Source organism: Gorilla gorilla, chromosome 19 (assembly GCF_029281585.2).
Source record: "Gorilla gorilla gorilla isolate KB3781 chromosome 19, NHGRI_mGorGor1-v2.1_pri, whole genome shotgun sequence".
NCBI classification, from domain to species: domain Eukaryota; kingdom Metazoa; phylum Chordata; class Mammalia; order Primates; family Hominidae; genus Gorilla; species Gorilla gorilla.
Genome location: NC_073243.2, coordinates 94,187,671 through 94,214,940, shown reverse-complemented (window position 1 = coordinate 94,214,940; position 27,270 = coordinate 94,187,671). Strand labels below are relative to the sequence as shown.

The window sequence follows — 27,270 nt, the reverse complement described above, 5'->3', positions numbered from 1 at the left end:
ATAGTTCAGTGGATGACAAATGAAAATTCAATTTTCATTCATTCAAATTTCATTCATTCAAATCAATTCCAGTCTCCTGGTCAGGACACAGCCTTCTGGATAGACTACCATAAGGAAATAGTTTCTGGAGGCTTCACCTGTTGAAATCAAGCAACAACCATAAAAGCTAAGACATTGCAACTCCAGGCTTCAGTATGAAAACACATAAGTCTCTTGGAAGAGTTTTTCTCTCTGAAAGTAGCTTCCTGTCCCCAGGATGCTTTGGACCCACACAACTTTTTTCTTCCAGGTAGAAAGAAACAGAAAAATGTGTCTATATGCCCTTAGAAGCACAAATATTTAGTCAAAGCAATTATGAAAGAAGCTGCTGCCTTCATCTAGATGAGATCAATGACACAGTTGGAGAAAGACTTTAAAATTGTGGGTCAATTCAGCCTAGACTAAAACACAGAAGGTGCAGGGCACAGGCAGTCCTGTCATAGAAACAGTGGATTCAGTTCTTTGTCCTTTAAGAACAGGCCTTTCTATCTAGACTGGGGCCCAGAAGAAGACAATTATTTTGTACTAGGTGTTGAGGAAGTGGCCCTTGGGTTTTCATCTGTGAACAGCCTCCTTCCAATGCTTGGGCTGCAGCGGGGCGTCTGATTCCCCATCTCACACACACCCAGGGCTGTTTCTACCACCTCCCTGAATAAGACCCCGGTCATTCCAGCCATAGGCATGGCCATTACCATGTTCTAGAACACTGACCTACCAGTGACGGACTGCATTAGAAACTTCTAATAAGTGTCTCTCTCTTTCCTACCCATAAACAGACCCATGCTGGTTGTTCTGCCTCCTGTAATGTGAAGTGACTTGTGGATAGAGAGTCTATTCACTTTTTAGAAAGTAGAGTTGGATGTATTTTCATAGCAAACTAGCAGGAACAGCCCAGGACACAGGGAACATTGAAACCATGTAGCTGCATATAGAAAACTTCAAAGTGTGGGTCTCATCTACTGTTTGATCAAGTGCGACAAATATCATCGAGTTTCCATCAAGAAGAAATGTATTTGCTTGTAAATAGTCTAAATGAGGCATTCTCCACACAAAAGAGCAAATGTATTGACAATTGATGTAGAGTTGAAGTGCTGAAACTTGCTCACTGAGACATTTCCACTCAACACTAATGCATTAGACCCTCAATGCAGAATAAAAGTTTACAAATAAAAGCAAATAGAAACACAGTCACTACCTGTGATTTCTGCTTATGTTTCCACTCCCAATCATATTCTTAGCTACTTTTGGACCCCATGGGGGAAAAGAAACCAGAACGGAATAAAACTTCTAACATCAGAACTACCAGTAACTGAAAGAAGAGAGAAAAAAAACACAACAAAACAGAAACGAAGCCGTCTAGAGTGCAAGGTATCCCAGGAGCGTGGGCTCTTAAGTACCCGCTCCACGGAGGCAGCGGGCCAGCTGCATGTCTCTGGGCATAATTGTCATGTCACGTGCCTGGCATGGATGGCACACAGGTTGGTGTCTTCAAAGAGGAGCACCAGGTAGGCCTTGCTGGGCTCCTGCAGGGCGCTAGTGGTTGCGCTCTGGAAGCGCAGGTCCGGGCTGATGGCCTGGGTGATGTCGCGCACCAGGCGCTGGAAGTGCAGCTTGCGCAGGAGCAGCTGAGTGGACTTCTGGTACTTTCTGATTTTGCAGAGTGCCAGGGTGCCAGGCCTGTAGCCGTGGGGCTTCTTGATCCCTCCTGTAGGCGGCGCCCTCTTGCCGGCAGCTTTGGTGGCCAGGGGCTTCCTGGGGGCCTCCGAGGTGGTAGCTTTGCGGGTGTTCTGCTTGATGTCCACTGTGGTGCAGGGCCGCGGCCTCTCCCCTGTCCTTGGGCTGAGCCTGGCCAGCTGCAGGCAGCTCTGGCGTCAGGGAGCGAGGGCGGTGGGTTTGTGGACAGGATTCAGAGAGCCTGTGAGTTGAGATCCGTGCAGAAGATGCACCCTCACGCTTAGCCCCTTTCAATCCAGCCCTAGACTTACCTGCTCACAGGTCTGCGGGTCAGAGGTCAGGCTGCTCGTTCGCCCTGTGGGGTCCTGGGCTTCCGAGGTCTACGCACCCGTAGTGGGAATCTTCTTGCAGCTAGTCTTGCTCTGTGGTCTCAACCAAGTTTAGAGTCTTATAATTCGCTGTGATGATTGCATTAGAGCCACCTGGCTAGCTTCCATTGCACTCATTGCTTCACGAGATTTTTAATCTAATGAGAATGAGCTGTCCCCATCCCACCCTACAAAGTAGCTGGTCAGGGCTGAGTGCAGTCCTGGGGGTAAGGGGATGACATGCCCAGGTGTCAGCTCAAAGGATCTCTGCATCATCCTGAGGTGGGAGGCAGGGCAAGGAGCACCAATGAGGTTCTCCTCCCTCCCCCCTTCCCCCCCCCCCACAGTAAAAGCTTATCAAGTCTATGGGTTGTGTCACACCCAAGGGTGGTGTTACCTTCCATTGTATTTACAGGTTCACAGATTTGTAACCTAATCAAGGTATGAAAAACTAAGTTCATGGGTTCCTCCAACACTCAAAAGAGAGGCAGATATCTGGAGTATGCATTATGGGATGGATCATAGGTGGTGGTTGATACGGTTTTGTTGTCATCACCTAAAATCTCATCTTGAATTGTAATCCCTATAGTCCCCATACTCCCCATGTCAAGGGAGAGACCAGGTGGAGGTAACTGAATCATGGGGGCAGTTTCCCAGTTTCCCCCATGCTGCTCTTGGGATAGTGAGTGGGTTCTCACAAGATCTAATGGTTTTATAAGGGACTCTTCCCTCTCACTCTTCGCACTTCTCTCTCCTGCTGCCTTGTGAAGAAGGACGTGTTTGCTTCCCCTCCTGCCACGATTGTAAGTTTCCTGAGGCCTCCCCAGCCATTCAGAACAGTGAGTCAATTAAACCTCTTTTCTTTATAAATTATCCAGTCTCAGATATTTCTTTATAGCAGTGTGACAACAGACTAATACCGTGGTCATCCAGAATTCTGCCTGCAACAGAGGTTCTGACAGTTCACATTTTATGATAGTAATGGAAGTATTTATAATAAAAATATGTTTTAATAAAGTTGTATCTTAGGCAGTTGATGAGGCATGAAGTTGTTTTATCAGGTGCTCTGATGGTACATAGCACCAGGAAAAAGAATGTGAAAAATCTAAGTAGCCACTCCTCTAGCTGACATTTCTCTCTGGCAGGGATGTTCCTGGGGCATTATTCTCTGCTAAGAAACACATATTGGAAACTGCAGAGAGGCTCATGGGAAAGCGGAAGCTTTTCTGATAAAATGATCCTGTGTGAATATCACTGATGCTCTTCTTGGCTCCTCCTCAGTCTTGGACATGGATGTGATGGCTGGATTGAGACATCTTTCCATTGCCCAGGATGGAAATGACAGAGAAGCCATCCCTGACTTTATTGAGCCATTTATGTGAGTTAACAGGTGATATCTCCGGGTGGGTTCATGAGAACAAAATTCCTGTTTCAATCCATCTTACACTTTTCTGACACTTGTAGCAGAAAGCAACACTCATCCATATAATGCATGCCATTCGCAGACAAGAAATTTTATGAGATCTATAGTAACAAAATAAGTAACACCATTACAATTTGTATGTATATTATGTCTTTTAATACTAATGATTTGATTGAAAAGAATGTATTATTAAAAATAAATCCCATGGCATTAGCTCCAAGCGCTTTGGTAGCAGGAGCTGTAAATTTTGATCAATATTTAATATCAAAGAATGTTTAGTTTTTATAAATAAATATATAGAAAGATAATTGAATATGTCTACAAGAGGGTGAGTATAGATAAATTGTTAGAGATAAGAGTAAATATATATAATGGTGTAATGAGTGATAATGATTTGAGTGTTAGACATAAGTTGATGAGTATTAAATTGTGTAGTCTAGAGGATTGAAATGTTATCACCAAGAAATGATAACTCTTCAAAATAACCCTGGAGAATCCAGAGAGATTAGATTCTGATTGTCAGTGAGTCAAAGGAAAGGCTGCCAATGACATATGCAATGGACACCATTACGAGGGCCATAGGGTGGAGTATTGAGTTTAAAAGACATTAATACATCACAGAACAATTATTTTTGTTACTTGTTGTCCAGAATTCTGCCACAACAAACTGAAGGCACCAAATGGATATGAGAAACTCATTTAATACAGCAAAATATTTCTTACCTCTTTTTTTCCCCGTAAGTTGATTCAAGTACAAAATTAATGAGGTCAAGATTGTATCTTAGATCCCTGGATAGCCTAGTTAATTTGCACAAAGAAAATTACATTTTATGGCTATGGACTCTATGACTAACTTTGTCAGGTCACTTATGAAATATGTGTCACTGATCACAAGTGCAATTAAGTAAAAGTGCACAGATGTTTTAGAGAAAAATCTGCATTGTTACTAAGAAACTGAACAACTAAAAATACAGAATGGCAGAATGTAAGCGTATGTTATTCATTTTATAGCTTAGTGGTTTTGATAAATATTTCTAATTGCAGAATTCTTTATTCATATACTTGAATGCCCAGTGTGTAAAACAGAGAGTTGCACTAGTTGATGAGGGAAAAAAATTGGGGTCTGTAAACCAACATTGTAAGGATTCTTATGTCTTCCTACTTCACTAACTCATGTCCTTTCATCTACCACCAAAACTACCCTCTGAAATAATTTAAAAAATGTGAGAATTAGGGCTCTCTGAGACACTGTTGTCAAAGCACTGATGTGGCCAGACACTCTCATTTTAGAAATTAGGAAATGACAACTTGTCTGAGCTCACCCAGTCAGGCAGTGGCAAATATGGGACTTAAACTTAGGTAGTGACATTCTTTCTGTATAGTGTAATTCAATAATTCACATTTATTTATTTCCTGCTTAACAGACTGAGTTGAGTTTTCCAGATTGATGAGTAGCTCTGCTCCACACTGTTATTTATTCAGGGATCCAGATTTGTTGCAATTCAATTATTCCATTGCTGTCTTGTCATCATTTTTGTGAGGAAAATTTGTCTGCAAAACACTCTAGTTGACACTGAGGAGAAGAGAGTCTGGGAGGGGACTGCCCATGGAATGTTGAGCTAGGCCTGAGAGTGGAACTTGGCGTAAGAGTGGACACATGGCTGAAGTTAACATCAAATGAGGCTGGACAGCCACATGCCCAGAAGACAGGAAGACAGATTTTGATGAACAATTGGGAATATCTATCATTGAACCCTGTTAATTCCCATTATCTTCAGTTTTAATAGTAAACTTACTAAACAGGTTTAAGAATTCTTCAGAGTTCTTTCACATCAGTTTTCTCCTGTGTCTTAGCCCCTTTGCACTGCTATAACAAAATATCTTAGGCTGGGTAATTTATAATGAACAGAAATGTATTTCTTACTGTTCTGGAGGCTGGGAGTTCAAGATCAAGGTGCCAACAGTGGTGTCTGGTGAGGGCTACTTTCAGGTTTCAAAATGCCACCTTATGACTCTGTCCTCATGTGGCGGAAGGAGGAAGGGCAAGAGTGGCCTGTGACCGTTTTGTAAGAATGCTAATTTGTTCATGAGGGTGGACCTCTCACGGCCTAATCACCAACCTAAAGGCCTCATCTCTTAATACCAACACAATGGGAATTAAGTGTCAACATGAATTTTGGAGAGCAAAATCACATGTGTAGTCAAATCACAGCATGAAAACCTAGTAAAGTTCAAAGAGCAGGAGTATGCTTACAATCTTAAAAGTGAGCTTTAGGAAGTACAGCAATAAAGTCCTTTTAAATCAAATGTTTGTACAGCCTCTAACAATGGCAGCTCATTAGTGGAAACTATCTCTTTGGCCAGGTTACAAAATCTTTCCTCTTTCTTTTTGTTTCTATTCCCTTACACATATTTTAGACCCTGTAGATTTTCTGATTCCCTTGGTAGAGGAAAGTGTAAGGTATTCTTGCACCAGAGTAGTATTCTGTTGGGGTCTTAGTTGATTGATTTTTGGGGCTTTTTTTATTACTTGAATGTGTTATGACTGGCCAACACTTTCAACACAGTGAAAGGACATAAAATAGACATTAACATAAAAATAGCTTCAGACAGATTAATTTTTGAATAATATGAAACTCACAGACAAAAATCAAATGCTATGATACTATGGGTCAAGAACTGACTGATGTGAGTAAACTTCTTGTTTTTAAAAAGATAAATGAAATACATGGCTGAACTCATATTTGCTTTTCTGGTATTAATATCTTATGTGTGATAAAATATCAAATGTGAGAACATAACTTGGTGAACTGAAAACAAGCAAAACCTCTCTGTATCTCTGTATTTGTATCTCCCATTGCCTTGTTTCAGAGGGAATTTATGGCAGTTTTGAAGGTTAAGAAAAGTTATATTGTAGGTAAGAGGCTCCTAGATTCTGCTGTGTGAAATCTTTTTTTTTTTTCTTGCACAATGTTTAAAAGGCACGGGAAAAAGTTCTCTCTAGTCAAAAAAAGTTGGAAGATGATGCATACTTTAGTCCCTTTTAGAGATTTGCAGTAAACATCAACATAGTAAATTATGTAAGGTGAACTGACTAAAAATATTCTGTTTAACGTTAATGCTGTGTCTTCTGCACTGGTTTGACTATGAAGCATGCATTTCTCCTCTCAAAACATCTATTGTCATTGTACAGATTATGAATTGATATTTGCTGTTATTTTTTAACCATTGATAAGACTATCTCAGACTTTTGAAAACAAGATAAAAGGCATATATAAAATGTCACAAATATTTGATTTTTATTTAATTGTTGAAATATACCAAATGAGTGCAATTATAGAAATCTATAATATTGCCTGAGAATTTCAAATTTCACTTTCCGAAATAGCATTACCAAAGTTTCAAAAAGCAAAAGTACAGTTATTCCTGGGAATACATTTTTCATTGTTCTTTTCTTGAGTTTCAGTGTTTCCTCTTACACATATATGATATTACATAAATGCACAAATATGGCCATGCCATTTATGCTTCTGGTTCTCTTCTTTTTTTCCCTGCTTCCCACCCTGCCTTTCTTTTTCCTTTCAGCCACATTGGCACTCCTGTCTCTACTCCAGAGAATGCACATCAGCCTATTACATATTATTCCATATATTTCATCTGGAATCATATATAAAAAGACACACACACACGTGCGTATATACACACACACACATTTAAGGACGAGCTTCTGGAGGTCAACTTCTTGGATTTGCACCTTGTCTCTGACACTTACTGTGTGACCTTGGAGAATCTTTCTAACCTCTGAGTAACTCAGCTGATTTATTTGAAAACTGGGCTAACGGGATGTTGTGAAGATTAAGTGCATTATTTCATGTTATGTGTTTAGAAAGGTACCTGGTGTGTAATGAGTGTTCAATAATGTCAGTGACTAGTATAGTTTGTATTATATTATTTCATTTGTTGGTAGCTTGCTTTTCATAAGGTGATCATATATACACAATATTCTTCATCTTACTTTATTCATTTATAATAGTTTTACTTTGTGGAAATTATTCCAAATCAACTAATTTACCTTAAGTCAATGTGTTCATGTTATTAGATGGCAAATTATTCAGCCATTTTCCTTGTCATGACATTCACTTATTTCTGGTGTTTATTGTAAATGATGCTACAATAAACACCTAGCTATGTATGTCCTTCTGCATCGGTTTATTTTCCCCTTTAAAATAAAAAAAAAAATTGGCTGGGCGCGGTGGCTCATGACTGTAATCCCAGCACTTTGGGAGGCTGAGACGGGCAGATTACCTGAGGTCAGGAGTTCGAGACCAGCCTGACCAACATGGTGAAACCGTGTCTCTACTAAAATTACAAAACTTAGCCGGGCGTGATGGTGGGCACCTGTAGTCCCAGCTACTCAGGAGGCCTGGTGACAGAGCGAGACCCTGTCTCAAAAAAATAAATAAATAAAATAAAATGAAATAAAAAAATAAAAAAAATTGTGAAATACACATAACATAAAGTTTTTACCACCTTAGCAGTTTGTAAGTGTACAGTACAGTAGTGTTAACTACAAACACATGTTGTGCAACCAACATTCAAAACTTTCTTCATCTTGAAGTACTGAAATTCTATATCCATTAAGTATCAACTCATTTTTCCCCCCTTCCACATAGCCCCTGGAAGCCACCCTTCTACTTTCTGTCTCTATCGATATGACTAGTCTGGGTGCCTTGTGTAAGGGGAATTACACAGTATCTTTCTTCCTGTGACTGGTTTATTTCATTTAGAATGATGTCCTCAAGTTCCATCCATGTAGTAGCAGATGACAGAATTTTCTTCCTTATAAAGCCCAATCATATTTTATTGCATGCATATATTATAATACCTCATCTTCTTTATTCATTCTCCCCTTGGTTGTTGGTTGTTGGACACTTGTGTTGCTTTTATCTTTTGGCTGTTATAAATAATGCTGCTAAGACCATGGATATGCAAATAACTCTTCCAAACTGCTTTCAATTCTTTTGGGTATATACTCAGAAGTGGAATTGCTAAATCATATGGTAATTCTATTTTTCATATTTTTAGGTACCGCCGTACTGTTTACCATAGTGGCTGTGCCATTTTACTATATTGGTTTTTATTTCCATTGGTTTCCTGTTAACATTTTGATCCTAGTGTAGATTAATATCTTTCAGAGATTATTTGGATAGAAATAAGAAAAAAGTGGCTTTAGTAGTGAAATCCACTAAAACCTATGGAATCATCTAGGAAGGAGTGTAGAAGAACCAGGTTTAGAATTGATGTAGTTACTGTCTAACACATCATACAGAGTTTTTGATAATTATGTAATAATTGCTGTAGAAACTAAAAGGTTAATCTTTTGACATTTAAGTGTATAATAATTATATTGTCATATGTTCATGGGTGTCTTCAGAAGCTGAAAATTCACCTTTGTATCTGAAAATGTCAGCACCTTTGCTATTAATAGCAGTAGTTTCTTATCAAGATCCAGAAATTATTTTTGAAACAGATGTTTTATTTTTCCTGTTCATTGTCCTTCTATTCTCTAGGTTTTAAATATACAAGTTATCTAATAAATGACCTTCATTAGAACCCATGGTCTACTTATTATATCTCGGTTCTATAGAAATTATGTGATTTTAATTATATTTCTAAATTATGTTATAAAAATAATTTATATTCGTGGCTACCAGAAATCAACAATATGACAGATCCTAGTTTTCTACATACTTGTTTTTTCTAGTAGGTGTGGAGTGGACCGTAGGATTCCTCATTTCCTTTTTTTTTTTTTTTTTTGAAGTCTCTCTTTGTCGCCCAGGCTGGAGTGGGATTCCTCATTTCTAATGGGCTTCCATCTGAGGCTGGTGCTGCTGTGGGGCTGGTGTAGGTCACACCTTGTGCAGCAGGGGACTAGAGGACCAACAAAGGTCTGGCTCCTATGGCACCAAAGAAGCCAGTTTTTAAAAGTAGCTTTTAATCTAAGGCATTATCTTTGTTGATAATGCATTTTTCCTAAGGTCAAAAAATTTATTCAGTTTGAACATGCTGAATTGATTCTTTTGATTTTGTATCTCTTTGCTCACACCATAACCACTGCATTCTTTTAACTATAGTCAACGCTTTTCCTTCTTTGCGTCTTTTAATTTTTCCTCTTTGGCACTGAAGTACTGTGTTTTTCTGAGCCCCTAGATTGAAAATATCCAGTTACCAAATCTTTAACTTTTAACAGACTTGACATATCAAACTAATATATACGTATACATACTATAATTATATGTAAACTAGTATTATAAAGTATTATGGTAATTAGAATTCTTATATTTCTAAACACAGAAGACCATGTAGAAATGATGAGATAGTAATGACTATTGCATTATCATTTATCTTATGGAAATTCTGTATTCCATCAAACATACATGTGGTATGTGTCCAACATATAATTATTGCATTTAGAGAAATATCATGTCACCACTGATACACATGAAAACAAATACAATCTTCTTTTAACTAAAATTAGATGCCTTGAAGGGAAGGGGTATAGTTTACTAGAGCATAGAGCTGGCTATCAGGAATCAGAATTTTATGACCTACACCAGGGTCCCCAGTTTCCAGGCCATGAACCAGTACTAGCCCGTGGCCTGTTAACAACCAGGCTGTGCAGCAGGAGGTGAGCAGTGGGCAAGTGAGCAAAGCTTCATCTGTATTCATAGCTGCTCCCCATCACTCACATTAATGCCTGAGCTCTGCCTCCTGTCAGATCAGCAGTAGCATTAGATTCTCATAAGAGCACAAACCCTATTGTGAACTATGCATGCGAGGATCTAGGTTGAGTGCTCCTTATGAGACTCTACTGCTTGATTACCTGAGGTGGAGCCGAGGCAGTGATGCTAGTGCTGGGGAGCGGCTGCATATAAGATGAACATTAGCAGAGAGGTTTGACTGCACAGACAGCATGATAAATCAATTGTTTACAGACTCATATCAAAATCCTATCAGTGAGTGGCAAGTGACAATTAAGCTGCATCTGTTGGCAGGCTTTAAGTCCGAATGTGACAGTTATTTTAGCCCGCATGTGGCCCTGTCATTATTTTATTTACCACTTCTGCCCATGCCTCTTTCTCCCACTGCACACTTGTCTCAGTCAAGTTTTGGCAAACTCATGAGCTAACCCTAGCCAAAATGAGTAAAAAACAAACATCACTGGAGAGCTTTGAAAAGGAGGAAAGACCCAATGATGAGACAGAAGAAGACACTAAGATTGCCAACAAAAAGAAAGCTGCATTTAAAAGAAAATACCGAGAATCCTACTAAAATTATGGGTTCAATGCAAAAGGTGATTCACAGTCTCCAAACCCACTTTGTATAATATGTGGTGATCACCTATCCAATGAAGCCACGAAACCTTCAAAACTGCTTTGTCTCATGGAGACCAACCACTCTGCATTAAAAGACAAGCCTTTGGAGTTTTTCAAATGAAAAAAAAATGTGAACACAAAGAGAAGCTATTATTGAAGGCCACCACTGCATCAGATGCATCTGCACTGACAGCATCATTCTTGCGGCTAACCACATTGCTAAAGCTAAGAAGCCCTTTACTGTTGGTGAAGAGTTGATCCTGCCTGCTGCTAAGGACATTTGTTGTAAACTTTTAGGAGACACTGCAGTTCAAAAGGTGGTACATGTTCCTCTTTCAGCCAGAACCATAACTAAATGAATTGATAAAATAAAAGATACTGAGACACCATTGTTAGAGAGGATTAATGAGTCACTGTGGTATGCAATCCAGGTTGATGAGTCTACTGATGTTGACAACAATGTAACAATACTTGTTTGTTTGTTTTTGAGATGGAGTCTCTGTCGCACAGGCTGGAGTGTGCTTCCCGGGTTCAGACAATTCTCCTGCCTCAGTCTCCCGAGTAGTTGGGATTACAGGTGCCCACCACCGCGCCTGGCTAATTTTTGTATTTTTAATAGAGACGGGGTTTCATCATCTTGGCCAGGCTGGTGTCGAACTCCTGACCTTGTGATCCACCTGCCTCAGCCTTCCAAAGTGCAGGGATTACAGGCATGAGCCACTGCCCCGGTCAACAATACTTATTTTTGTGCAATATATTTTCAGGAGGATGTGCATGAGGTAATGTGTGCACTTTTCTTGCCAACCAACACCAGAGCTGCAGCACTAGGCAAGTCTTTGAATGATTACATATCAGGAAATCCTAACTGGTCATTTTGTGTTGGTATATGCATGGATAGAGTGGCCATGACTGGACAGCTTTCTGGTTTCACTACTTGGGTTAAAGAGGTTGCTTCTGAATGTGAGTCTGTGCACTGTGTCATCCGCAGAGAAATGCTGGCAAGCCAAAAAGTGTCAGCTGAACTTAACATCATTTTGCAGAATGTAATTAAAATTATCAACCACATTAAAGTACATGCCTTTAACTTATGTCTGTTCACTAAGCTCTGTGAGGAGATGGATGCAGAGCACACCTGTCTTCTCTTACACCTAGAACTGAGATGGCTTTCTAAAGGTAGATCATTGGCCAGAGTTTTTGAGTTATGAGAGCTACTCCAGAGATTTCTTTTTGAAAAAGTCACCACTGGCAGCACATTTCAGTGACACAGAATGGGCCACAAAACTTGCTTACTCATGTGACGTATTCAACCTGCTCAACAAACTCAATCTGTCACTTCAGGGTAGAATGACAAGTGTGTTCAAGTTGGCAGAAAATGGCTATGTTCAAAGCCAAATTGGAATTATGAGGGTGATGAGTGAACATTTTTTTTTTTACAAGATTCAATCATTAGCAGGAATTTTGAAAGAGATTGAGCCAGAGCCTTCTTTTTCCCAGGTGATACATGATTACCTACTTCAGGTTTCAAAAGAGTTTGAGCATTACTTCCCAATGATAAAAGACCCCTGAACTGGGAAGGAAAGGATCTGCTTCCCATTTGTAAATAAACCAGAGAAATCCACTTTGTCCATGCTAGAAGAGGATTAACGGCTTGAGATTGCAAATGACAGTGGCCTTGAAAGCATGTTTGAGACAACTTCAAATCTCCATGTGTTCTGGGTTAAAGCTGAGGTGAAATATGCTGAGATGGCCACAGAAGCACTGAAAAGCCTGCTTCATTTCCAGCTTCTTACTTTGTGAAGGACGGTTTTCTGTAGTGACAGCAACCAAAACAAGATTTCAGAGTAGACTGGACATAAGCAACAGACTTGGGGTGTCACTGTCTTCCATCACACCCAGATGAGACCCTCTAGTTACCAGCTCAGGGCTTCCACTGATTCTACATTATGATGAGTTGTATAATTATTTCACTATATATTACAACATAATAATAATAGAAACAAAGTGCACAATAAATGCGATGTGCTTTAATCATTCCAAAACCATCCCCCACCATGGTCCATGGAAAAATTGTCTTCCATGAAACCAATCTCTGGTGCCGAAAAGGTTGGGGACCGCTAACCTAGACACCTTCAAACACCTGGAGGAGTCCAGATATTGAATCATGGATTAGGGATTTGTTTGCCTTACAACTGAGGGCCACAGACAATTAGATGGTGCATAGTTGAAAGGAAATAAGACACAAGACTGCCATTGACCTCAGGAGTGAATTCAAGGCACCAGCAATGGAGTTGATCATTGTACTAAAAAGTGAGTAGGAGTTCAGCTCACTGATAGAAGAAAAGCCAAAGAAAGACTCAGAGTGGCTGCCTTCTCAGTCCTGAGCTTCTCCTTCCCTGTGCAGATTGGTCTCTCTGTTATTCTTTCCGCCTCTTCTTTTCCCCTGTGACTCTTGATCTTTCTCATTCTGTTTTTCTTTTTATTTATTCTCCTCTTCAACTGTAGTAGGCATCATTGAGACCTCCATATGCTTCTCATTATTACAAAGAAAATCACAATTCTGGAATTAGATGCGAGTCTGATGGAAGTAATTTTGATTAATTGATTCTAGCAACATGAATATGTTGCACGTAGATCTCAGCTTGAAATGCCTTGATTTGGAAGTTAATACTAGGTAAGAAAATGCTTATAAATGTTTACTTGGGGATTCAGAACTCAGAAGTACAGATGTAGTAGTGTCAGCATTTTACACAGAACAAAACCTTTTTTTTTTGAGACTGAGTCTCTCTCTGTGCCCCAGGCTGGAGTGCAGTGGCGCAATCTTGGCTCACTGCAACTTCCGCCTCCCAGGTTCAAGTGATTCTCCTGCCTCAGCCTCCTGAGTAGCCGGGACTAGCGGCACTCACCACCACACCCAGCTAATTTTTGTATTTTTAGTAGAGACTGGGTTTCACCATGTTGGCCAGGATGGTCTCAATCTCTTGTTCTTGTGATCTGCCTGCCTCAGCCTCCCAAAGTGCTGGGATTACAGGCATGAGCCACAGCGCCTGGCTGACAAAAACATTTTTATGGAGAAAAAAAGGTAGAGGTAAAAGACCCCTAACTTAAGCAAAGTATTTCTATTTCTGTAGGCTGGGCACAGTGGTGCACGCCTGTAATTCCAGCACTTTGGGAGGCAGATGGCTTGAGCCCAGGAGTTCCAGACCAGTCTAGCCAACATGGTGAGACCCTGTCTCTACAAAAAATAAACAAATTAGCCTGGCAGGGTGTCACATGCCTGTAGTTCTAGCTATATTTGAGGGGCTGGGGTTAGAGGATTGGTTGAGCCCAGGAGGTCAAGGCTGCAGTAAGCACTCCAACCTGGGCAATAGATTGAGACTCTGTCTCTAAAACACACACACACGCACACACACACACACACACGTGTGTGTGAGAGAGAGAGAGTGTGTGTGTGTGTGTATATATATATATATATATCTCCTACTTGGCGAGTATGAATATAAACTACCATAGTTAATATTTTTATATTGCTATTAGAGCTGAAAAATGTTTAGAAGCCAACCATTTCCTACTTCCTAATTATCCCATTTACAGGAGAGGATATTAAAGTCATTTAAAGACTACATGACCATTAATCCTACCCCTTATTTTCTTTTTCTTTCTTTTTTTTTTTGAAACAGAGTCTCGCTCTGTAGCCCAGGCTGGAGTGCAGTGGTGCGATCTCGGCTCACTGCAAGCTCCGCCTTCCGGGTTCGCGCCATTCTCCTGCCTCAGCCTCCCGAGTAGCTGGGACTACAGGCGCCTGTCACCACGCCCAGCTAATTTTTTGTAGTTTTAGTAGAGATGGGGTTTCACCGTGTTAGCCAGGATGGTCTCAATCTCCTGACCTCGTGATGCGCCCGCCTCAGCCTCCCAAAGTGCTGGGATTACAGGCGTGAGCCACCGTGCCCGGCCTCTTATTTTCAATATAAACTTTTTTTCTGCTTATTTCCCCAGGTGTATAGGTAATAATGATAATCAAAACAATTATAAAACTAGAATTAGATACACATACATACATACACATTATATTTTAATTCAGAGTGATTTAGGTCACTAGGCTTGCTAAAGTAGTCTCAGGAAGTATGTATATATGTGTATGTGTGTGTATATATATATACACATATATATGTATGTATATATATTTGTATTTGTATTCATTTTTAAATATTAAAATGTCTGTAGAAGAGTCATGAGACTTTAGAATAAAAATAACTAAAACAAATACCAATGTATTTATTGTTAAGTCTGCAAGTCATAAAAGAGATCCATTTTCATGAGTTCTGCTGTGCTAACCTGTGGAAAACAAAATATGAGCAGCGTTTAACTTCTTCAGTTATAATTAATCTTTCTAAATTTAACATCATTCTACAATAATAAAATTTTTATCTAGTCCATGTTAAGTGCGTAAATAAATTCAATGCAAAGTAATATTTAAACATTTTTGGCTGTTGCTTTTCTAAATTCATCTAAGGCATTTTCATTTAGGTCTCAGTTCATAAGTTCTTCCCTGATCTCCTTTTTAAAAATAGCTCTGCCATTCTGTATTAAATCAGCTTATTCTCATTCCTGCGGAGCCCTTGTCAGTACCTGAAAGTATCTTGTTTATTTATATTTTTAGTTGTTCACTATTAACTAATTCAAGAGCAAATCCAGGTTTTGTGGGGTCTAAAGCTAACACGATTCTGGTGATCCTTTTAAAGAAAATAATTTGAAATTATGAGTACAGCAAGTCCTTGAATAATGCTGTTTTGTTCAACATCATTTCATAATAACACTGATGAGCAAAAACACTGACTCCCAGAGGGACCACTGTCTGTGTGGAGCTGGCACCTTCTCCCCTGATCCGCAGGGTTTTCTCTGGGTTCTCAGGTTGCCTTCCAATCCCAAAGACGTGCACATTAGGTGAACTGGTACATCCACATTGTCCCAGTGTGAGTGAGTGTGGGTGTGAGTGTGAGTGAACCCCGTGATGGGTTGTTGTCCTGTCCAAGCCTGGCTCCCCAACCTTGTACCCTGAGCTGCTGAGATTGGCTCTGGCTAATCATGACCCTGAGCTGGAATAATTGGGTAAATAATTATCTTATTTTTATTAAATATATTTATTAATTATTACATATATGTATGTCTATTAAATATTTGCATAGCTAACATTTATTTGGTTAATAGCAGGAGTGTTTTGGTTTTTATTTAGGAGTTTGCTGATGCTTTTGTGACCAGAAATACGCAGTAGAAACTTCCCTCTTGTTTACATCAATTTGTCAGTGTAAAGTTGGATTTGTGGTATGTCATTCAGCTTAAAGTCGCTGTTTTCAAGAACTTTCTGACTTATTGTACAAAATGAGGTAGAAAATGTCGCAGAAAGCACTGTGCAAGGGAGTGGACCTGAAGCTTTTCTTCACTGGCTTCAGGTAAATCCAGCCCCGGTCTTACCCATCAGCTCGTGAGATTTCCTAGGAGCAGAGACTTCGTTTCTTGCTCACTGCTGTATCTCCAGCATTTCACAGACACTTAATACATATTTTTTTTGAGTGAATTAATGAAGGTGCATGTTACAATCATACTTCCTTTATTGCTCATAATTGCTTTTCTCATAGCAAATACAAATTTCTGCTGTTATAAATAATGAGGCACAGTGATCTCATTATTTCATTGTTCCATTTGAGTTCCTGTATTTGTTTGCTGTGGTGCTTTATGGAAAAGTAATTTTGTTGTAATAAGGACTGCATTTTTTCTGTTTAAATTGCTATCCAGCATGATGTCTCTCAGGATATAATATTATATTTCACTGTTATATTTCATATAATTGTGAAAGACTTAGCAAGATCATTCTCACTTTCCCTTTTGAGAATTTTATGGGTACTTATATTTATTTATTTTTGACTTAATTTTACTTTCTGAATTTTGCCTCAATGAGCATATATTGATTTTTACAATAAAAATAATGAAAAAAATTTTTTGGAAAAAAAAAACAAAACCAACAGAGTAAGTTTTGTTCTCACTGTTTGCCTGAAGCCTGTCACCATTTTGCAGAATACTTTTACCACATGAAATTCCTGTTCATAGTCCCTACTCACCTTATCCTAATTTTTTTTCTTTCATAGTTTATTTATGTTACAGGTGGATGTCTGCTAAGAGTTGAAGTGTTTCTCAATGCATAGCTTTCAGGCCTGAATTTCGTAAATATGGGTACTTCTTTTTTTTTTTTTTTTTTTTAGAGATGGAGTCTCACTCTGTGGCCAGACTGGAGCGCAGTGGTGCGATCTCGGCTCACTGCAGTCTCTGCCTCCCAAGTTCTAGCGATTCTTCTGCCTCAGCCTTCCGAGTAGCTGGGACTACAGGTGCACGCCACCATGCTCAGCTGATGTTTTGTATTTTTAGTAGAGACGGGGTTTCACCATGTTGACCAGCCTGGTCTCCATCTCCTGATCTCGTGATCCACCCACCTTGGCCTCCCAAAATGCTGGATTACAGGTGTGAACCACTGTGCCTAGCCATATGTGTACTTCTTTTGTTCACTTGAGACACCCTGAAATTACACGTGAATTACAGTATTATTCTTACTTGTTTGAATATTGGTAACTACAGGGAATAGTCACTGTGTGGGACCACAGCTATTCTTTCATTTTTTCTCTGAGATTCCTACATTTTAAGGGCTTACATTCAAACAGCCTGGGTATATTTGATTGTAATTAATTAATTAATTTTAAAGCATTCGGGACAATATGGTATGATTATCTGATCAAAGAGTTTCAATGTGCCTTCACTGATGCAAGCAAGATACATTATTTTAGGAAGTGTCTCAAGTGAAGAGTTCTGCATCTGGCATGAACGTGGAGGTGGATCAAATCCAGCCGCTGGGTGACGTCCCATGGTAGGACGCTGACTGGCTAGAGTGAAACTGTTAAAAGCTCAGTTTAGCCTCAGTTTTCACAAATGGTTTACACATTTTAGGAATTAATTGTAACTAGCTTTAGGGCTCTCTTTTCTTGTTAGTATGACTGAGAATGTTCCAGGTTAACTAGTCCCATTCTAGCAGTGTGAACTCATGCTACTATTAGCCTGAGAAAGGATAATTAAGAAGAAAATCTACTGTCCTTAGAATAAACAAATGAAAGATCATGTGCTTGGCTGTAGGTTAAACAGAAAGGACTGCGATTATGGATTCGATTTGAACTACCTGTATCAGAGTACTCTGTTAGTCATGGAAATTAGCGGGTTTTCTTAAGACGGTCTAGTGTTAAACAGGGAAGTATGGAAAAGTATGATCAATGAATATTTATTGAGGGAATTATAAGGTAAGGATGTAAAATTAATCCCAATCGCAAAGTCGATGATTTTCAAACACTGGTTGAACATAATTATGATGTATATCAGGGAATCAGACTTTGTCTACATTCCATATTCTTGATGGAATTTCTAAGAATTGTGCTAAAATTAGCAATCAGAGTTCTACGACCTGGCAGGATGGGTTTGAGTCTTCAGGGATTATCAGGAATTCACATATTTTGGAGGCACAACAGAGAGGGTCTTTCAGCACAGATTAAAATCGCATGTCTGTTTGTAGTGCTTTCTCTTTTTAGTGTGAACGTTGCCAGATATCTTACAGCAATGACGGTGCAGAGCATTGGTTCTCAAATCTTACTGTGCATCAGATCATGTGGAGGATTTTTGTTAAACATAGATTCCCTGCCCTTCCCCAGTCCACCAGGAGTAGGTCTGGGAGGGACACAGAATTTGCATTTCTAACAAGTTATCTGATACAAATGGTTGGGGAGCCACATGTAGAGAAAAATGATGCAGGGTATTGATGGACTAAAAAATCACTTATACATATAGTTTTAGGGTTATAAATCTATCAGAGTCATCATTTTCTATACCTTCATGAAAAAAATGAGAAAAAGTTAATTCTAAAGCTTTTCTATTGACAAAATGACAAAGCTGTTCATATAGCTTTTGATGCTGGAAAAATCAAATATAGCAACTTATGACTACTAATTAGCAAAAGTAAAGGTCTTTAGGATTTAGAATTGGTTCCCATGTATTCTTTATCCAGTCACCCTCAGTGGTAATCTCTTGCCAACTATATAGTATAATATCCAAACCAGAAAATCGACATTAGTTCAATCCAAAGAATTTATTCATATTCCACTAGTTTTATAGGCACTCACTGTGTGTATATAAAGTTCCAAGCAATTTTATCACACGTGCAGATTTGTGTAACTACTACTGCAATCAAGATACAGATAGGTCCATCAAAATGAACATCTCTCTACCCCTTTATCGAAACAGCTACCTTCCTTGTTCCTATTCCTCAACCTTTGGCCATTCCTTTTTGGGAGTGTGCATATTTTTTGCTATTCAGAGCTCACACTCTTCCTATGCTGGCTAGGGTGGAATTTAGAGCTATGGGATTGTAGAAAACCATATTCCTAATGGCCATTAGATGAGCAGCTTTTAGTGCTATTTAAGGTAAGGTAAAAACTCTAGTTTTTACAAGGTGGATCTTTGTTTACATAGCACAATAAAGCGTCAGTGATTCCTAAATGTAGGCCATGCATTTCCCTATTTTGCTACTAATAGGGAAAGAGGTCATTTCAGTTTTGAAAGGTCTGGCCAATTCTTTAGCTGTAATTTCTAGAAAGGTTTTACTTTCAACTTTTCTACACTCATCCAAAACTTTCCAGATAAATGGCACCAGAGCTCTCTATAGGTCTCATGTGTCAGATGGTTGTAATTAGAGAATAATGCCTCCTAGCCGTGTCCACGTTGTGAGGAGAGCCTTATCAGCTGTCACCATGGTCTGGCACTTAAGTGAGAAATGAGTTATTGGTATCTGAGTCCAAAAGAAAATAAGATCCTAAGAGTAAGAAGTCATTAAATGATTGGCGCCATTGTTTTTGTGTAGTGAGAGGTGTAGCCCAGTTAGGGTGTTGCAGTGGTGTCTCCTGATATTTATGGTTATAGAAGAATGCAAAAGTTTAGATAATAGTTTCTTTCATCTTTACAACCAAAACAAATCTATTAATATTAAAGTGGCTTAACATGAACGGAAATGGACCAAACCTGGCAGGCAAAAGAGAACATTTAAAATTCGCTGCCTATTTTCTAGCTATTCTCTAGGGCTTGGTAGCTTTCTTAAATATAAAATGCTTTGAATGCCTGAAAATACACATATAGATTTCTCTTTTGTTCTTTCCATCTAGCTCAGTGGTTCTTAACATTTAGTTTGCCTCAGAATGAAAGTACAGGTTTAGGCACAAAACCTCATAGGCTATTCTTTATTGACAATTTAAGAAATGTTCAAGAGTAATCTTTTTTAACCATATAGAATTTTTACCTTGTTCTTTGGGAACCGAATCCCCACCTAATATGAGGCTCCACTAATATATGTACACACAAATTATTTTAAGTTAAATTTTTAAAAAATTTCAATAGTTTTTGGGGAAGGGGTGGTTTTTTTGTTACATGGATAAGTTCTTTAGTGGTAATTTCTGGGATTTTGGTGCACCTGTACCTGAGCAGTGTACACTGTACCCAATATGTAGTCTTTTATCCCTCACCCCTGTCCATCCTTCCTCCTGAGTCCCCAGAGACCATTATATCATTCTTATGCCTTTGCATCCTCATAGCTTATCTCCTACTTGTAAGTGAGAACGTACGACATTTGGTTTTCTATTTCTGAGGTACTTCACTTAGAATAATGCTCCCCACCTCCATCCAGGTTGCTGCAAATGCCATTATTTCATTCATTTTTATGGCTGAGTAGTATTCTATGGTGTATATACACCATGTTTTCTTTATCCACTTGTTGGTCAATGGGCATGTAGGCTGGTTCCATACTTTTACAATTGCGAATTGTGCTGCTATACATATGCTTGTGAAAGTATCTTTTTCATATAATCACTTCTTTTCCTCTGGGTAGATAACCAGTAGTGGGATTGCTGGATTACATGGTAATTCTACTTTTATTCTTTAAGGAATCTCTATGCTGTTTTCCATAGTGGTTGTACTCATTTACATTCCCACCAGCAGTGTAAAAGAAGTGTTTCCTTTTCAACTCATCCATGCCAACATCTGTTAGTTTTTGATTTTTTAAGATATTTTTATAAATTATCTCTTGTGACTGTTACAACAATCCCATGAGGCAGAAAAGGCAGATATTTCAATTTTTAATATAGGTAAATAAGACGGAGAACTTACATACAAAGGAAGATAACCTTTGAAATACTGTCTATTCATTAATGTGCTTTTCTCTTCAGCACTTCCTTGTACATCCACTTTACCTTGAGATAAATTGTGATTATTGTATCAAAAATTCAAGAGAAAGAATCCATCAATGTCTACAAGAGCCTGATTTTGCTGAGAAGAAATCCTCTTGAGCATAAAAAGGGAAGATTCTTGAAGGAGGCAGGACATAGAATTTATATTATAACAATGCATTGGAAAGGGGATGGAAAAATTCTCAAGAGTCCAACTTGCTAGGAGATGAGGTGAGGGCATGTTGGCTGGGGCTAGGAAGGAGATTTGGGTGGGATTTGACCTTGGAGGAGGTTGGTGTGTCCTTGGAGGTGTGGATCAAACTTGAGGGTCACTTGGAGAGTCAAGTCAGTATTAAGGGACTTCCCTGCATTGTTTGTGACCAAAAGTAGGAAGTGAGTGTACGAGTACCCGGTCAATGCTTTGATGCCGTATAGCCACCCAGAAGAAGCCCGCATGTTAGCTGTGTAAGGACCTACAAAACTTTTCTTCGTGGCTGCCTGATATGATCCTTTCAAGAGAATTGTTGACTTGTGCCCTTTTATTTTTCTGAATTCCATCAAAAACTACCTATATGGATACTCCCCTTTTCAATTGCCAGGACACCTGATAGCTCTACCTGTCACTGCCAGAGGGATAATGTAATATGAAAGGAAAAAATTCCCTAATTCTGCTATGTAAGTGGAACTAGATGGTAGTGAAAACCGTTGCTTTTTCACATAGTTTGACAACGACAAGGGAGGCAAGTAAACTGGTCTCTAGAGCCCCTGTTCTGTCCACTCTACCACACCAGCTCTCCCTATTTTCAGATGATCATGCAAATGATGAAGTAACAGGTCATGAATGCAAGATGGGAAACAGAAAGAAGGAATCAAAGGAAGCAAAATAAGACATTTATGTTAATGTTTCAAAGACCCAGACTAGCTTAAGAAGTCATTATCTGTCTTAGAATAGTGGTGAACAAAAAGCACAAAATTCTTTCAGGTCAGAAAATGCAAATTATGTCAGACCTTATTGCAGAGAGTTTAAAACACAGAATAGATTATCACTATTTGTTTTGATGTAATTCATACAGTTTACATCTGCCCAAATTTTAGTCCATTAATAATAAACTCTTGTCTACAAATGTGTCATCTTCAAGAAATATTTATTGAGTACTTGCCAAGACTAGGCATTGAAGATACAAAGATAAATAACATGTATTTGGTTAATAGTAGGATAGTAGGAGTGTTTTAGTTCAAAAAGAACTAGAGAAGATCATATTTTAGTAGCCTATAAAAGGTCAATTACATATATATTGCAGCAAGCATGAAAATAGAAGTATAAACAAATATTATACGACAGATACCAGAGGATGGAGCAACCACCTCTGCTTGCTATTTTGGTTAATGCTTGAAAGATGAGAGAAAGATTGAAAGGTAGAGAAAGGGGAGTAAGAGAAGACGGCATTCCAGCAAAGGTAAAGAAGAGGTACAGCATAGGGTGTATTGGGAAGTGGTAAGAGACCAACCCACAGAGAAAGATGGAGGCAGGTGGGAAGGGCCAGGTGGCCAAGCTGTGAGTGGGTTTCAAGGTGACGGTGAGCTGGGAAGACCCTCATAACCTCCTTCCCGCTTCCTTTCCAGCCTCACTGGGTGCCACATGTTCTCTCCCTCATACGCACTTTTTCTGTCTTTCAAGCCTGCTCTGACCTTTGTCATCTCCGTGACTTCATCCATGCTGCATTTCTGTCTGAGATAGTTTTCTTTTTCACCTGATTCTTCCTTCTTGCCCTTGTCCAAACATATTACCCTTGGAAACCTTCTCCTTCTCCTCTCTGAGGTTCATCTTGATTTGAGAAAGACGTTGTGTGGCCCTCTGAGCAACTAAAAAAAAGTAGGTTTCTGCTTGTTATTTTCTCTTCATTTTTCTCATAATACTTACCGTGGTTTAGAAATATACAAATGATCATTGACGATGCACATAATCTATAATTGTTATTTTTGGTAGCTGGGTTTTTATTTGCCAGTTTGACTTCAAATTCTGCAACACATTCCTAGAATGCTCTCTCATTTCTTAGTGTGTTTCAAAATACTGCCACTCCCTCCAGATCCTGGTGCCCTGAGGAGAAATCAGCCTGGAGTCTGAAATTTAGGACTATCTTTTTGAAGACACAGTTTAAAACCAGAGAAGAGGAAGAGATCACCTAGGAAGAAAGTGTAAGTGGCAAGAGAATTCATGCTATAGTTGAGGGTCATATAGACTCTGGTGGAAGATGGTGAGACCCAGCTTGGGTATGACCAGCATAGACCCTAAGTTGTAAAAACTCCTGATGTGATGATCTGATCTCCCCTCTGCGCCTCAGACCAGGATATCAAACCTCTTATCTGGTCATCTCATTTGCTTGTCATAAAGAATCTCTAGCTCCACATGTCCAAGCCTCAATTCCTGACCTTCCTCGTCCAATCTCTTCCCTCTTCTGAATTCTTTCTACCATTTGATTACTATGCCAGGAAGAAATATGGGGATAGTTTTTGACTCCTCCTTCTCTGACATCCTCTTCATTCCTTATTCAATTTCAACTGTGATAGTATTTACTAAGGTAGTATAAAAGTATATAACCAAGAGAATGATCTAGTCTGGGTAGTCAGGTAGGGTTTCCCCGAAGAAAAGGCTTTTGATGTGAAGTTTGAAGAATTAGGTTCCTGGGTTATGTGGGATGATGGGGCAGGAGGAAAGTGTTCCTGGCAAAGGCAACAGCTGCCTTGAGTCAGGCGGCATAGCTGAGGAACTGAAAGAACTGCCATTTGCTTAGAGTAGAAAGAACAAGAGAAAGTGTGGTATGAAAAAAGGTGGAGAGGAAGAAGAATCAGATCAAGGGAACTGTCACGGGGATGTGTTAAGGATTCTGGTCTTACATGAGTAGGGGACCAGTGAAGCTTTTTTTCTTTCTTTCTTTTTTTTTTTTTGAGATGGAGTCTAACTGTCACCCAGGCTGGAGTGCAATGGCCTGATCTCGGCTCACTGCAACCTCCATCTCCCGGGTTCAAGCGATTTTCCAGCCTCAGTCTCCCAAGTAGCTGGAATTACTGGCACCTGCCACTACGTCTGGCTAATTTTTGTATTTTTAGTAGAGACGGGGTTTCACCGTAATGGTCAGGCTGGTCTCAAACTCCTGACCTCAGGTGATCTGCTCACCTCGGCCTCCCAAAGTGCTGGGATTACAAGCGTAAGCCACCATGCCCGGCCCCGTGAAGCATTTTAAGCAGAGGGATGACTGGATTGAGTTAAACATTTAGAAGATCATGCTGGTTGTTCTGTGGAGTAGAATGTTGATGGTACAAAAGAGAAGCTGTGGGGAGACTTGTTAGAAATGTAATGTGATATATCATGGGTAAGCTCTCAGATGTGCAGAGAGAGAGAAGCAGATAGATTCAGATGTTGAGTGGTCAACATTTTGCTCGATCTAACACGTTTGTTTGGGCTTCATGTCATTTGCACAGTCTCATTCTCCTAGGTTACCAGATTTCTTGCTATTGCCTCTGCACATTGCATGAGCTTAACATCCATCACTTGGTTTATACTTTGAGTCTCTCCTTAATGTACAATCTGTTTTCCCAATCACTTCCAATGTTTCTATCACCTTCTTTACTCATTGACTTGGGCTATTCATTATTCCCGGACATTGCTTTTTTTTTTATAGTCTTGGATTCTGTAAATTTTCTCACTCTCTTTCTGTCCTACCATATCATCCCTTTTTTTCTATATGTTTCTAAAATGCTATTCAAGACTTACATCAAAGACCATTTTCACCAAAAAGCCATTTCTATCTTAGCATAATGACTTTTTCTTTCTGCAACTCCCAAGTGCTATAATTTTTCTTTTTCACTTTCAACGAAATTGGAGTATTTCATTCATTCAATTGTAATAAAATGTCCTTTTCATGCAGAGACTCATGTTCCACTCTTTCTCTGCTGTGTTCTGTATCTCAGAGGGCTGGCCTTTGCAAACTGTCTTTGCCAGACTCCCTTGGCAAATGGCTTTCCTCCATGTTATGCCAATGGGAGGTGTTGGAGGGAGGCTGGAAAGGGAGAGAAAGTGAGGAGCCTGTGGCAAATTCTCACATGGTTGTCTAGCCCGCTGACGTTGGAGAAGATGTTACTTCTGTGAGAAATCAGCTGTAGCATTGTCGTTCTGTATCCCACATTCACAGCGACCACAAAGGGGACACCATAACCACAATCTTGAGTGTATAAAAAGGTGTCGCTCTTGCAAAGACCACAGTGGCCAGGCCAGAGCTTATACAATTGCTAATTAATTAGTCCAGACATCGCCATCCAATCCATAGCCCTTGGAGATTTTGATTTCCTAATCTGGACAGAAATTGTTTATTTTTCAGTGATAAAGAAGGGATTTCTATTTTTCATCTCAAGATTCAGCCCCTGGAATGTTACCTCTGTGTTGGATTAAGTTTATCTCTCTCGATGCTTCTACTAAGTACTCATTCTATGGTCCCAGAGTCTTACTTAAAAAAAAATCCCTCTAAACTCTCTTCCATCTGATTCAGGTAATAACTACTCTGGGGTTCCAGCTTCCTCCAGGCAGCCCATCTCATGATCTCAGCCCCACCATAGTACTTCCATCATAGCACTCATTCCCTCCAGTGGGCCCCAGACAACCATAATTTGGCAACACCATCTCCATTTCCTTGCAGACCCAGAGGTGATATTGGCTGTTGCTCATCTTTGGCATGCCTCATCTTTCCCTGTTGGCCCTCATGCTCTTGCAACACCTTTGTAATTAGTTATGCCAATCAAATTCCTTCTATGAACTTTCTTGGCATAATCTCTATTTTCCTGACTAGACTTTCCATAGAGTGATATAATAGGGGAAAAAACTATATTTGGCATTGAAATAACTTAAAAAATTAAAAAAAATTGTAGCTCTGCTGTTTATTAACTGTCTTTGAACAACTAACTTCACTCTCTGAATCTTAGTCGTTTCTTTTGTAATATAAAGTTGTCGCTCTTATGAGCTTAATGTGTAAGAATTCAATACAGTAATGAATGTGGGAGTACTCTGTAAAGTGCTAAGTAAATACAAGGCTTGATACCCTTCATTTGGCATTCATGTTGTTTATCTTTTCATGAATTTGTTTCTTATCCTCATACACAGATAATCAATTTTATAAGAGCACAGATCTTATCTTGTATTTTTTGCATAACCTCCCAATGACTTATACATTGTTGTTGTTGCTCAATGCATAATAGTTGTTCGATAAATACATACTGAGTCATCTGTTAAGAACAAGTAATGATGTTATCTACTCAATGCAGTTCCTGTGCTTTCAAACATTTCCCAAAGAAAACAAGTTAATATGTTATCCACACATTGTGAATTTGAAATTTTGAAACTAAAACATCCTACTTTAGCCACTCTGTTACTTGTGATAGAATGCAACAAGAGAAAAAAAGGTTTTTTTAATCACTGGAAAAGACATCTTCCATGTTGCCTCCAAAATACATTTTTTTCTGATTTTAAAATTATGAAAAAATACAGAATGTATTCTCTGACAGTCATTGCAGAAGGCATTTGTAAAACACATTTCCATTCCACAGAAATTACTCAGGATTGTCATACCTCTTGTGGTTCCAGCATTGTACAGATTTCCTAATTGTTGTAATTAGAAATAACAACAAAAGGCAGTATCAAAAGAAGCAGAAATAGAAAACAAGAGCTATTGATGGCGAAGGAAGAAAGCATATACTTAAGCATTGGACATAGAACAATTTCAGACAAATGATAACATGTTGGCTTAGTACAAGGAAGTGGTTAGTTTGCTGTGGAGGAGCTAAGCATGAAGATGGAGACAACGAGAGACAGAGATCAGCCAGACCCATGCTGTAGAAAGAAGAGGATCATGCTGAGATGTTACCTTCTCATTCCAGGGGAAGACTCTGACTGCTGAACTTGGGTGAGAGAAACCAGTCATTAACCACAGAACTTCATTGGACTTATTCTCATGTACTACTTATTATTAAAAATAGCAGTATATATGTATATATATGTGTGTGTGTGTATATATATATGTATATATATATATATATACAATTTT

General features: G+C 39.1%; 1 pseudogene; it reads right to left on the bottom strand.

Moving 5' to 3' along the window:
* Positions 1 to 1,428: 1,428 nt before the first annotated feature.
* Positions 1,429 to 25,342, bottom strand: LOC101144563 (histone H3.Y-like; annotated as a pseudogene).
* Positions 25,343 to 27,270: the final 1,928 nt, after the last annotated feature.